Raw genomic sequence first — 15,480 nt, 5'->3', positions numbered from 1 at the left:
ACGTTTTCACAAATCAGTTCATTCGACTATAAGTCTCCACCCACACGCCCTATTAGAAAACATACACAGACTACCAAGTACACCACACCTTTCTCTCTGCCTTATGCCCAATCAATATCTTTTCACCTCATTCCATAATCTCTTCTCTCTCTCTCTCTCTCTCTCTCTCTCTCTCTCTATATATATATATATATATATATATATATATATATATATATATGTGTGTGTGTGTGTGTGTGTGTGTGTGTGTGTGTGTGTATAATTCTTGTTTGTTACTATAATTATCTCGCATTTGTATATTAATTTTCTCTCTCTCTCTCTCTCTCTCTCTCTCTATATATATATATATATATATATATATATATATATATATATATATATATATATATAGTACATTATGAAAGTATATTTATGGCAATTAAGCTAAGAATAATTACCCGCATTTCACGACTCCCCCTTCCTCAAGAATCTTCAGACTGAGGTTTGGGAGATAGACCTTCATAAACTAATATATTCAGAAATAACATTACAGTACTTGGATAAGTACATTTTTATTTTGATTATCAAACTGAGATACCAAATTATCGTAGGGTTTCATTCGTGCTTGACATCGAAAAAAAATGAAAATATTATGTTTTAAAAAATTATTAAAATTATCGAAAATAAAATATATAGAAATTTTAATAAGGGGTTCAGGGTTTTGAAAAGGAGTACACGACACAGCATCTTCACTGCCACACGTCCACCGTCTTCTTTCGATCTATAACGCAATCAATACTTCCTCCTCCTCTCTATCCTCCTTTATCACTTTCTTTAACACACACACCTCACACACACACTCGACACTCTTCGCTATTTCGATCTAACACACCCATCTTCCCTCCCTCCCTCTCTCTCTCTTTCTCTCCCTTTCTCTCTCTTTTTTGCGTGTATGTGTTTTTCTATATACTTATCCTTCTTTCATTCTCTATCTATCTATCTATCTATCTATCTGTCCTTCTGTCTCATTGACGCACATAACATAGGCATTATTACCTTCTTTTTTATTTCTTTATTCTCTATTTTTTCTTGTTTCCTTTGAAGAAAATACTCGCTAAGGATTTCGATCATCGCGTCTCTGTTTTATATTCGCTTCTCGGTCAGAATGTCCAATAGACCTTGATCACAACTTAGTTTTGCTCTTATTTTATAATTGTTTTTCATTGGCCACGTTTATGTGCTACTCATTTAACAAAATTACAAAACAAAAAATATTTTAACAAAAAAAAAAAAAACGACTCGTTTGAAAAGAAAAGGCTATCAACAAAATTTGTATTGCGTTTCCATAATTAATGCTATCGAAAATCCACTAACAGAAAAAAATGAAAAGATAAAAAATGAAGCATGTTCCACAGACAGAGTAAGTAATTATTATTATTATTATTATTATTATTATTATTATTATTATTATTATTATTATTATTATTTTTTTTTTTTAAGTATGACTCCTAGAAACTTCCATGATGGCTATTTACCGTCTTCATTTACTTCTTACTATAAATATGCTAGCTAAATATCCTTTACAAGCTAGTGTGGATAGATCAAATGCGATTCAACTGTGAAACACATTTCTATCATACTGATTATAATTTGGTCATCTTCAAATCCAATATCAACAAATTCTTGACATAAAGGGTTACATAAATAACTAAGCGTAGTTCATATCTATGAATAATGTGAGTACTCCAATAGTGTGCCTCATCTTACGACTGGCTACCATTCCTGTCTCATAAACCTTTATCCTCAAGGTAACTCTTGGCTTTGATAACCGACGACCTCAATAGTAAATAAATATATGAATAAATAAAACGAATTCACTTTTAAGTCGATAACGACGATAGAATTTTATTTATGAAGTCTTATTTGATTTTAGAATACTTTTAAAATTGATAAAAACTTTAATTTTCTTACTCGGTGACACAAGATGTTGTACAATTCTATATTGTCTTTGCGATCAGATGTAGATGAAAGTTGATAACGTACGTATAAACGAAGATATATGCGTATTATTACACAGATTGTATAAATGTTACTCTTAATGTTTTCATTTTTTTTATTACTGTAAAATTTTTACTCCTTCTAGATAATTTCAACCGTAAAAACAATTATCAGCAAAATATCTTCTATATGATTAAAATAAATGTCACATTTGAATGAACAAGAAATTATTACATTTTAGTCGATTTGGGAACAATTGATTTTGGATTGAATTAAATATTAAATTTTGACACACAACGATGCCTGATACTCTGGCATATATATATATATATATATATATATTGTGTGTGTGTGTGTGTGTGTGTGTGTGTGTGTGTGTGTGTGTGTGTGTGTGTGTGTGTGTGTGTGTGTGTGTGTAAATGGGCTCAGTCCTTGGGTCGATAATAGCGAATATTTTCGTGGGTTTCCATGAAGAGCAATTATTTTCTGGACCCATGAAACTCTTAGTCTATTTTCGGTATGTGGACGATAAATTTTGTCTTTTCAATAACCAAACGGAGGCAAATAATTTTTTTCTCCCTACTCAATAAGATGTATCCCGCGTTAAAGTATATTTATGAAGAAGAGTGCAATTCGACTATAGCTTTCCTTGATGCATTGGTAACAAAAACACCATCTAGGTACCTTACATCAATATACCGAAAAATCTACATTTACGGGACTGTATACATACTGGGATACATCCCCCCCTACGTAAGTTCAATTAAACATCGTGCCCTTATAATTTGTTAAAATCAAAATTATATGGGGAACTGAAAATAATTACTGATACTCTATCCAAGAATGGGTATCCCCCTTGATGTGATTAGATCATTTATGCAAAGAAAAATAACTGAGTTTTCTGAAACTGAAATCTATCTATCTATCTATCTATCTATCTATCTATCTATCTGTTTTTCTTATTTCGATCTTACTGAATAAAAATATTTATATACTTTTTCCGATGATAATATTATTAAATATTTCATTCTCTTTTCTTAATTTATTTACTTAGTCTTCTCCAATTGAAACTACGTTAAAATTAAACTATCCAGCTCCCTGTAAAAGATCTCCAGATAAAGACAAAAATCAAACTGATCGTAGTTTAAAGTGACTCACACACTTACTGAATATAGAATAGATACGTTACAATCATCATTTTTCAATAAGGACATTTTTCGACAATACCTTATAGCAACAAAGAGATAATTTATTTACTGATGAATGGTTATTAAGGGGAGATAATTCAGGGGAATTGTTAAAATATCGATTTTCAACATTTCAAAACACCGAAATTAAAATTATATATCTACTTATATATAATAGGCTCTTTGGATTATGTACATGTCTGTGTTTGTTCACTACGGACTCCAAATTAACTGTTCTGATTATTTTCAAACATTACACAAACATACTATATTTGTCTGGAGGTTTCTTAGCTAGGTTTTGTATTGGAATTCCCCCGATAAGTATTAAAAATCGATAATCGAAAAAATTCGATTAAAGAAGGAACATTCCGATTTTAACCAAAGTTAATAGTGTATTTTAGAAGTTTTATTACCGCACAAGCGGAACTACCCGGGGTATAAAACTAACAGTAGATTCTTTTATAAGACAAAGGCACGTTCGAAATGAATGTTTCTGTTTAGAGCACAATTGAACCATGAAACTTAACTTTTGCATTTTAAACTTTAATTCAAGCCATTCTATAAGAATAATTTTATACAATAAGCAGTAGGTTTTATACAGTGCAATGTAGACTGCAATGTATTTTAGGATAGTTACTGCGGAAAGGTATGTGAAGCTTCCTCCTGGTTCACTGTAGTGGGAACCTGACTAAAGCGGTCAATCAATAGATTTGATTGAAAAATGATCGCTTTCACCATTTCGATGACAATGAAGTATTAATTTAAAAGAAAAATTAGTTGAACCTCATTCAATTGCGGGCAACATCGGGTCTCCCTGCTAGTATTATAATATATACAATTATATATCATAATGTATAATTAATTGTTTAGTAGATATAAATAACTCTAATATTAAATATTGAGCTTTTTTTGTAATTGAAATTCAACCTCTAATTTTATATATACAATCTCTCTCTCTCTCTCTCTCTTTCTCTCTCTCTCTCTCTCTCTCTCTCTCTCTCTCTCTCTCTCTCTCTCTCTCTCTCTCCCTCCCTGCATACAGACACGGACAGAAACGCTCTCAGTTCAATCCAGGTACAGGAGATACAGAGAATACAATTAAGAATTCTAAAAAGTTCTATCCGGTTATGCTTTGCAAAATGAGAACAAGCTACTCCCGTTTATTGAAAAAATAAATAAATAAATAAAATAAACAGCCGTTCAAACTCTCGAAGTTGACAAAAAGATTATTGAGTTTGACATGACGAATCTCGAAAAAAAGTTGAAAGTTACGTCAGCCGAAATGTTGTGACAATAATACCCAAGATGCAAACAGGAGAGCTAATAATTAAAATAATAAAAATCCTGCGTAACTTGAGTAAATAAGACATGAAGCAAAAATACGAATGGTGAATGCTACTTTTCTTCTGCTGAAACGAAAATGAGGATGTCGCATCTTCATCTTCTGAGAGGCCCCATTAAAACCATAACTTAACGCTAAGGTGAAAAATTCCTTGATTAGCAGATTTAAATCCCCGTTAATGATGGTGTTTTATGCAAGAATCGAGTCTCCATTTTCTGCATAAATGAGAAGTATTTTTCCAATTCAGCTATCTGACAAGATCTATGCATTTACTTAGTTTCCTTCCTTTACTTACTAAGCTTTCTGTTGAGAGACATTATCAGTGGTCGCTTACAATAAACAACAGGTGTTGTTCTCTGCGTGACAACAACTCTCTAAAAACTTTCAATGCTTCCTGCTACTTTCAATAACCATTGCAAATAGTTTTGCGTTATTGAAACAGCCGTGTATCATTTATTTATCAGTAGTAACGGGCGTTTTAGTAGGAATGAGCCTCGCCAGGATTCTAACTCTCTTTGTGCCCTTCCAGTGTGGGTATAAATGGCTTGAGTAGTGGAATGAAACACACTTAATAAAATAGATTTGTAATTATTAGATAAAGTCACGTCAGAGTGTGTATGTTTATAATTGTAAGCAATTCAGAGTTGCAGAGTTGGAATCTGAGGTTTTGGAATGTGTCTGGATCAGAGTTGTACTCTTAAGAATGCTAAGAATCGGAATCGGATTTTTAATCCCTGGTGAATTACCTAACAGTCTGAATATGAGAAAAGTTCAAACTAAGGAGTTGGAGTTAGTCGGAATATTTGACATTTTAGGAGTTGACGTAGGATCTTATACTTTCCTACTCCGCAATCTTGTATGTGTGTAGTCTTAACAATAGTAGTTAATCGAGCGCGACAATTAAAAATTAATTCAAATCCTCTACCTAAAATTAACTTGAAAAATAAAAATAATTTCGTTAAAAAGCTTACCCCCCACTAACCACTGAAAAGGTGGCAGAGACTTATTCGCTCACACGCCACGCTATTTAAAAGTGGTAACACAAAATGGAGATAGAACATTTACGAATTTAAAGTTGTGTTTTACTTCATTTTTAATTCGCATCTTCTTAATTTCCCAATAACATTTTATTTTCATTTATTTGAACCATTTAACTATTATTTTTCTTTTACAAACTTGTTTAAATATGTAGCAGGACTTATATGAGCTACGCGTTCATCTGAAATTATAATCCCTTATCAAAAATAACGGCAGCATTCTTTTCTAGATTAAAAGATTTAGGTGTTTTTTTTAAACTCCATGACAAATGCCTATATCTGTTTTGCATGATAGTTATTATTTTACATCCTTATGCCACCATCAACCTTAATGTTACATTCGGGTGTATATACCGACACCACACCGTGTCTTTAAACGCATGTATAATATACGCGAGGTCGTCATAGTGGTTTATAAAATGTGCGTACTAGTTACCAGTGCATGTGTGGGTATACGCACTAAGCAGGTTCAATTAATATGACGAATAAACTTACACGAAACATTTAACATGTTAGTCTTCCTCAGTTCAGCGATGCTTGGTATTTAAAAAAGATACTTCCAACTTCGTTGCATGCGAAGCAACACCAAGACAATGTTTTACTACTTTAAACATAGCTTTCATTTCCGTTAAACATATGCATATTGGGTCGAGTCGCACTGCCAAGTTCTTGCTAGTTTTTACATCTTGGGCCATAAACGACCTTTTAACTTCCAGGACGTACAAGAAACAGTGCTATCCCCAAACGAATACCGTGGCAACTGAAAATCAGCTCTTTCTATTCGATTCGGTCGATACCTAATATAATAAAATATTTCTTTGTCCCTCAAACTCTAATTGGGTCATCTTTTACGTTTTTAAATGAGGTCAACTTTTGGGTTTTTTCAACTTATTGTTATCGTTCAATTCGGCCCGATTGTTGTTTACAATTCCCATTATTGTCAAATGTTTACTATTTTTCAAAACTATTTTATTCTCAAATACCTCGAACTCAATGTGCAAACTTACCTATTTATATAGCAAACCTACTTATCTTTATCTTTAGCTAATCGGAGGATCCCAATCTGTTATATTACCCTAATTCCCTCTTTGTATTTAATATATATTAATACTTTGAATCTAAACTAATAAAAACTAATTAGTTTGCTCCCAGTGTTATATAATCACATAATTCGTACTTAGTATGAGATGGGGATTTATCTTCTTACTACTTTATTATTTACCGTACAGGAGCCCTTACTCTTGTGTAGCGCTTGAAGCGGCTACTCTATCATCAATTGTATAATATCGGGATGGTTGTGGTACAATTTCGCACATAGGAAGGGACCCTACAGTTATTTTAGGTGAGCTTTCTCAATACCACATCCATCTTGACAAAAGACGGCTAATAGTTTATTTGTGTGTACATATCTGGGATCAAACTGACCCACTTCGCCCGATCTACTCTACCTTCAAACTAAAAACAAAATCAAATGAAATGACATCTAAAGGAAAACACGCGTTCAAATCAGATACCAACCCAAATAAAACCAATTCATTTCCTCTCTTGAGGTTTGCATTCACAAATATCTATGGACTTAAAATTAGATTATGCAGAATCTTTTCTCCTGGTAAATTCTTCGGATATGCTAGCATTAAGTGAAGCCAACATGCACTCCTCAATCCTTTCTAACTGCTTTAACATGACAGGATACCTTCCTCTCTGACATAAAGACTCAGACAGATATATGCACGGACTTAGAGTTTACATTAGCATTAATAGCATCTTCCCCTTAAGTAGAGAACGCAACCTAGAATCAGATGACCAGGCTTTAATGTGCGTTAGTTACTTATATTTTATCTACCGTTATCCCTCGTATCAAGACTATACTTTAATCAACCATGTCTCTGATAGTATAGATGGCACAATCTCCTTAGATACTAACGCCCGAGTAAATATATTTGAGGATTTTAATGTCCACCATAGTAATCGGCTTGACTCCTTGATTTACACAGATTCAGCTGAACACTGTATTCATAGTTTCTCTGTATCGCATTCCTTAAAACGGACAGTCACATTCTCGACCGGTCTCCCAGATTGAAAGAAACAGAAAGTCTCACTTCTAGACCTATTCCTTACCACAGTACCATAGGATTGTGTAACAAGTACCAATAGTCCACTCGAGAACGCCGATCACGTTGTTATATTCGTTGAAATCACCCTAAGTTGACTTCAAGCTGAGGAGCTGTTGCTAAAAATAAAAGATGCTTCAAAAAGACTGAATAAAGCCATCAGAGAACACGTCAGAGATACTGCATGGATTAATATCTTTTCTATATTTGCAAAACAGTATGCCACTGAGCCATCTGTTGCAAAGCGGGCATTAAAGCACATATTCCCACATTTAAGTATTATAGCAAATCTCACTACCCCCAATGGTTCACCCCAACTTATGCAGTTGCCATTGCACAAAGGTTGCATGCATTCCGATGACTTGTCCGCCGCATTTTAAGTGCAAATAGGCAAAATTTTATAAAATCTAGAAATCTCTGTAAGAGTGAAATAGCCATGTCTAAGAGAAAGCATACAAAAGTGACCAGGAAACGTGTCGAGTTGCAGAAAATAGGAACTACTGATTTCTGGAAAATTATAACAACCATGAGATTACTTGCACAGCAACCGAGAGAGCTGACCTGCTTGCACGGTATTTTGCCTCCAATTCCACCTTAGACCCTTCAAATCACCCCCTACCAAAATTCTTTGGAAAGCCACATTAGTAGATCTGAAAATTACGTTTTCGTGGCTGTGATATCATAAATAATCTCAACACTGCCAGATGGGCCTCATCTTATCTTTGTCATACTAATTAAGAAATGTATCGCTGAGCAATCCCCTGCCCTCTCCAAACTCTTCAACAAATATCTAGCCGAGTCTTGCTTCCCATATATCTGGGAAATTGCCTCTGTTGTACCGGTATTCTGTCGAAAGAACTGACCCGCTCAATTATCGCTCCATCTGTCTCCCCTCATCTTATTTGAGTCGTTAATCAATCAAGTACTAGTCCTTCACTTTGCAAATGCCAACAGTATGGATTTAAGCAAGCCTATTCTACTGAAAATAATTAACTGTCATTTCTGAACGCATATACCATGCACTGGATAAGACAGGGGAAGCCAAATCTGTAGCCCTTGATATGTTCAAAGCCTTTGACAAGGTTTGACATGAAGGGCTTCTCACGAAAAATACCATGGTATTTCTGGACTACTACTAAACACAATCAGATTCTTTCTGGACAAGAGAAAAATCCAAATTGATCGTATATCCAAAAAAATGATATTGCTGCAGGTGTACCACAAGGGTCGATCCTTGGACCTTTATTATTTCTGATATTCATAAATGATCTCCCCGATAAAATTGTGTCTCAGACTTATATGATGACACTTACTGATGACACCACGCTTTATAATAGACATGAGGGTAAAATGAATGTACACATATCGAAAGCAATGGCAGAAACCCTAGAAAAAAAACCTTTAGTCGGTAGTGGAATGAGTATGTAAGTGGATGGTGACATTTAATTCTACGAAAACTAAGCTTCTTTTCTTTAACAATTGTAAAGACCTTCTCAACTACCGATTGCCATGATAAATAACACCCTACCTGAGAGCACATCTTTCGAACTCATCAGCTTAACATTAAAAAGCAACACTAATTGAAACAATCACATTAAGGACACTGCTGCAATTAGGTGGGCTCCCACTACCATGCGAGAAAATTACTCACATCAGAAAACGTCCTATATTTTTACAAAGTTACAATTCGCATATGCATGGATTTTGTTGCCATATCTAGTTCGGAGCATCTGCCAATAGTCAACTCTAATAAGTTCTTCAATGTCGGTCAAGCCTCAAGTCCCTATCCCATCGCCAAATTGTCATAGCGCTCTGCCTGTTTTACAAGTTCTGGTGAACTAACAACACTAGTGCCCCTTGACGTATAAGATCCCGACTAACTCGATAAGCTCTAAATTTCCACCCCATATACTTTTGAGGTCCCTACATACCGTTAAACCTTCCACTCTAATAGTTTCTTCCATCGGACTGCTGGACTTTGGAATTCACTTCCTTTTCCCCACTTTCCTGATTGCATGTAAAAGTTTAAATGTAATGTAAATAGACATCTCACTGCTCAACTCCCCTCTGTTCCCTGATAGACACGATTCCAAATAGTAGCCCTTACGTCTTTGTTCGGAGTGAAAATGACTAAAAAAAAATGATTTTCACATGAACTAATCCATAAATCCGAATTTTTGAGGTTCTTTCACACTAATTTTATCTATTCCTTCAGGAGGTTAGAGACAAAATCAGGTATTAAATTGAAAAACCAGTACACTAGAATGAGCATTCTTTGTCCTACGAACACGCTTTAGCAGCCTCGGCATTCCTCTAGGCGTGCCTCAGGAGAATCATGATAAACTAACCTCCTCTCAAAGGGAAAGCTTGGTGGGGGGGGGCTGCTGAGACTGAACAGGACCACTCCTTAATTCCACTGTGAACAAAGTGTTAATATTGTTAAGTACGTCAATAACCGCCATCGTTTTCATTCTCTTACATAATGCTTGATCAATAAGATAAAATGATACATAAAATAAATGTATATTGGTCAACTTGTTACTCCATTTTATTAATTTCTAAATGCCGGGGTTAGAAAAGAATGCGAGAAAAGATTCTGTATAAGCTACAAATGGTTTTATGTTGTTTTTGTTATATATTACTAAATGATAAATCATTTCCATTTAAAACCCAGTTAATACTATGTATGTAAAATTGAGAAAAGCACGCTTGAAACGTGTCAATATTATCTGAATAATTTAAATCAAGACAAAATGGCCACCGAATTTCACTCGATGTCGTGTTTATTTTACAATCACATTTACCAAAGGTAATACTGAGCTAGCTTTTGAATCTTCACTTTCTGACTTTGTATCACATCTTCTGGTGGTGAGAGGAAGTAAATACCCCCTATAAAGCATGAATTTGGAATGTGAGAGTGTATATGGGAAAGAGAATATATACGTATATATGTTTAACTGTTGGTTCAGAGCGGAATAAAAAGATATTTATGTTCGATATTAAATATAAACAGATGGGCCGGGTAGGAGAAGAACAGAGAAGAGAGGAAAGAGATGTGCTGATTTAATTTGAAGTAAGAACTGTTTTCAATAGTCTTATTAACATCATCGCGAGAGGAACGTTAGACAGAATGGCGGATTTTAATTTATGTTCAAATAAAATTAAAATTGCCTCATGTTTCATTCACTGGTTGCGGAGAGAAAGAGAAAAAGAAATGTCAAAAGGCTGATTTCTAAGGCTATTTTAGAGCGACTAATAGCTGAAAAATACCTTCAATGATAACACTAATGCTAATATTTTTACCGATGATTTTCAGGGGAAAGTGTATTACATCTTGTGATGAGACTCTACTTTAAAAGTTTGGGAAGTTCAACATCAATTAGTTGACATTACTCCGCATTAGCAGTTCGATTATTTATAGGCTAAATAGGATCTATCGTTTTCACATGCTATGTGTCTTGACGTGTTCTACAGAATTGTCTGATTTATTTCCAGCTCTCTTTGTTCCAGCTTGCTGACTTGTGTCAAATGAGCTGTAACAAATGGAGCAGGAAATAAATCAGACAATTCTGCAGTGATTTTCATCAACTTGCTCTTCCCGTTTTAATACAGCTTCATATTCCAGTAGTTTCTTCCCCAAAACTGTAGGCTTCTTGAATACTCTTTTTGCTGACTGTTTTCCTCTTCACGCACTGGAAATCTTGACTTACTTTCTTATCATTTCCGGAATAGCGAATGAAATAGTAGGCTAAAATATATAGTACTTATTTACTTCCTATCCAGAAGGTTAGACAAGGTCAGGTGTGATTTCGATGGATATGTTTCTGTTGAATCAACTGGATTCAAACATTGCATACTTAGGTTTTCAGTCCCATGTGATTAATAACTTGGCCAATGTCACATAAAAGTTGGTAATTGAAAAAATAATATATGAATATTTGGAGAACTGGAAGTACAGAAAGCTTTTACTAAAATGACTGAATTCGACATTACATGATTCCCAAAAAGGCTTGATATGCCGTAAAAACCCCAAACAAATAACCCATGGTTTATCAATAAAAATATCTTTAAATTGTCAGTTCTTTGTATTTAAGTATTTTGGAAACATAAGTGTAACTCAAGTGATTCTGGTAAAAGAATTAGTTATCTGAGTTTTGTGTGTCGAATGCTGGAAAAAGTCTTAAATAAATTGCAGACACCCAAGACAAAGATACATGATCATATATGTCTTGATATTATGATAAAGAAATTTCTTTACAAACTAAGTGTATTTTTGGATGAAGTTTTAAAAACATATTATTGATGAATGTGTTCCTTTAGCGTCTAGCTAGACGGCTTATTTAATATGTTCGATTCAAGTAAAGTCTAATTCACAAAAAGGAAGTGGTCCTCTGGGGTGTTGATATATAGAGATTACACGCAAAAGATAGCGAACAAAGGTTTGTAGCGTGAATCCTGGCTTGGATAGAGTATAGAAGATGGCAGTGTCTTTGAAATCTATCAAAACCTTCGCTAGCAATATGTAAATTTATAAGTAGCAAATGAGAAAATACATATATAAATGAATGTTATAAACTATTGAGAATAAGTTGCCATCATTATAATAAGCGTTTTCTCCACTAGCTAAAGAATACGAACTGACATGGTTAAGTATCCTCCAAGCTTTACAATCTTTATCTAAGGTGTTCGCTTGTTTCATGTTCACGTTCGTCCATTCACAAACGTTTTCTATCCATCTTTTCTTCTGTGTACCTTTTTCCCGGCATCCTTGTATCATGATTTCAAGACATATTTTGAATAGCTTTACACTGGAACGCTTAATCTGGTCAAATAATCTCAAGACTTTATATTGGAAGACATAAGATATTAATGGGATGCCACTAATTTTTTGCAACTCTATAATAATGATGTGATGAGAAAGTTTATGATCAGCAATGAATTGCATGATGTGTTTTTATAAATTTTCTACTTTCTAACATAGTCTTACGTTCCAGATAACACATTCATTCAAGGAAGGACGTATGTGTTAATTTTTGCTTTAATTTTATATCGTATGTTTTAAAAGTTAGGGCGGTTTGTTTCGAGTGGAAAGGCTCAATCTAAACAAATCTGTGATTTACCTCTGGAATGATAAATACTTATGGGTGGAATCACAGAAAATCTGCAATATAAAAGGCAGTTTTATCTTTGTATGTATTCAACTCAAAAGCGACAAAACAAACACCCACCAAGTTTGTATTTTCTTAATTGGCGTTGCCTCAGATGAATAGTATCTAAAATATATATGCATATATATATTATTCTTTGAACCCTAATTTAATGGCGAATCTGTTTTTTGGTCACAAAAATTGAATAGTGCAATCATGAATGAAAAACTTTTATTATTCATGATTAAAAGTAAAATGTGCAAAATACCTTATAAAAAAGCGGGAGAAGAGCAGGAAAGAAAAATAAAGAGTGGAGTCAACTGACCGGTTTCACCCTCGCTTTATCAAAACTTATCGACGGATTTAAAAAAGAAAAATTAAAAAATGTGTACATCATTGAAATAAAGTTACGTTGCCTCCACCGAAACTATCCAGAGAGGTGGAGGGTTTCTCTTAAACTGTCCATCTTCTCTTGATATGCACTGCTGTTTTTACATATTGCTTTTGCTCGGTGTTGTAGGCAATGGACGATTCCTTTCTTTACATTATATGGATGGTGGGAGTTGAAATTAAGGTACTGTCCTGTGAAAGTTGGCTTTTGGTATGCAGATGACATAAATCCCTTACCAGTGCGGGTTATCATCACATCTAGGAACAATAATTTTGTTGTTATGTTCTTTTTCCATCATGAACTGTATAGTTGGGCGGATCCAGTTCACATGATCTAGTAATGTTTGAACATCTTCCTGGTGGGGCCAGAGTATGAATGTGCCATCTACATATTGCAACCACATTGTTGGTTTTAGTCGTGTTGATTCTAATGCCATTTCCTCAAAGTATTCCATGTATGCATTGGCTAGTACTAGAGACAATGGTGATCACATCGCCAAACTTTCTTCCTGATATATATATCAGATCCCATCACGAAGTATTTACTATCTACACAGGTCAACATCTCCATTTTGTTTTATAACTAAGTTTAATGAATAAAAGTGTTCCTCTCATGATCTCATGATTGCATCACAGCTGAGCTGCGACGTTGTCTGGCTGTGGAAATAAGTATATATATATATATATATATATATATATATATATATATGTGTGTGTGTGTGTGTGTGTGTGTGTGTGTGTGTGTGTGTGTGAAGGAATGAGCTAGGCGGGAAAGAAAGAAGGTAGCTGTTGTAGGAGGTATAAGCCAGCGGTGTAAACCAGAGCGAGGGGAAAGAGAGAAACATAAGTTTTGATCGAAATATGTTGCACTTTTGCTCCGGGCAACGCCGGCTAGCACTGATGTGGTAAAAATAAATAGCACTAATGTGATCAGTGGTGTGAATAAATGAACAGTAAATAAGAGAAATGTGCTGCGAGCAATTAATTTTTTAGATTTCGAAAAAGAAATGATAATCTATTTCGAACAAGTGACTAACTCCGAGACACGTTCAGATAGTTTTTGCGATATAGTGTATTTGGCAGATTAAAACTAGAATCAGGTTGTATGAAGTCATTAGAATAATTGTGCTGGGAGTGAGGATTAGGGTTAGGGTTTATGCCAGCTCTATATTAATTTGAGGAATAATTTTAAGTTGGGAACAAAAAAAGAAAAATAAATAATATACAAGAAAAGAAACGCGTCAACGTTGTAAAGAAAGACGGGGAGTAGTATAGAAAGTGAAAAGAAAGAGAAAGAGAGAAAAAGTAGAGAAAGTGAAAATAAAAAAAAAGAGATAATGTAGAAAGTGAAAACAAAAAAAGTTGGGAGAAGCAAAATGAAAATAAAGAAAGCTGGAAGTAGAGAAAGTAAAAAGAAAGAAAGAAAGAAAAGAGAAAGCGATACGTAGAGAAAGTGTTATAACCCTAGTTAAAGGATTACAAGGTAAACAAAACACGGGAATAGAGTAGAAAATGTATTAACAAGAACATACAACATAGCCAACGAACAAGCTCTGTTAACTCTTCGAATCTAGACCCCAGATTAATGCCTTGTCTTCCGGTATTTATGTATAAGGACAGTTCATTCGTAGGTAACAACAGTATCTCATTCTGAAACCCCCCTCTCCTTTCCCTTCTCCATCGCACTCTGCGTTCATACTTCTCCATTTACATCCCCTCTTTATGTTCGCCTTCCTAATTATCTATCTATTTTCTGTACTTATTTCTTATCCTTATATTTTTAACCTTACCTTAATTTGCTTTATTTTGATTTAATTTACTTTTTATCTATCCTCCTCCTTTCTACTGCAATTTCGTTATTTTGTATTCTTTATTATCTATTATTTATCACTTTTTTAATTTTTTAATTTTTTAATTTTGCTTTTATCTTATCTCATTTTACTTGATTTTATTTTATCTTACCTTTATTATTTATTTTCTATTTTACTATTTTTTAATTTTAATGTTTATTTTTTACTTTTTTACTTTAATGTATATTATTTACTTTACTATATTTTGTTTCATTTTACTTTATGTCATTCTATTTTACGTTACTTTATTATATTTCATCTCTCCCCCTTTTACTTTCATGTTATATTATGTTTGTATATTTCATATTGCCTTTTTACTTTGTGCTTTTACTCGTATCTATATTTTTCATTGTATTCATTTATCACTCTTGAATTGAAAGCCATGTTTAATTTCAGAGGTGTTTCCGATGAATAGCTTTTCTATGCAAGTCGGCCTTGG

The 15,480-nt window shown here is 33.9% G+C and overlaps 1 protein-coding gene across 1 annotated transcript in view; it reads left to right on the top strand.

Annotated features, from left to right (window-relative positions):
• Nucleotides 1–1,006: 1,006 nt before the first annotated feature.
• LOC145265643 (uncharacterized) overlaps nt 1,007–15,480 on the top strand; it is an 86,954-nt gene continuing 72,480 nt past the window's right edge. The window contains exon 1 of the mRNA XM_080121711.1: nt 1,007–1,399. The gene's annotated coding sequence lies outside the window, so the exon portion shown is untranslated. The remainder of the gene's footprint in view (nt 1,400–15,480) is intronic.

The sequence above is a fragment of the Euprymna scolopes genome, chromosome 40 (genome assembly GCF_053919585.1).
Source record: "Euprymna scolopes isolate OS-2025 chromosome 40, ASM5391958v1, whole genome shotgun sequence".
NCBI lineage: Eukaryota > Metazoa > Mollusca > Cephalopoda > Sepiida > Sepiolidae > Euprymna > Euprymna scolopes.
The sequence above is the reverse complement of the archived record's forward strand: the minus strand, read 5'-3'. Positions and strand labels throughout refer to the sequence as shown.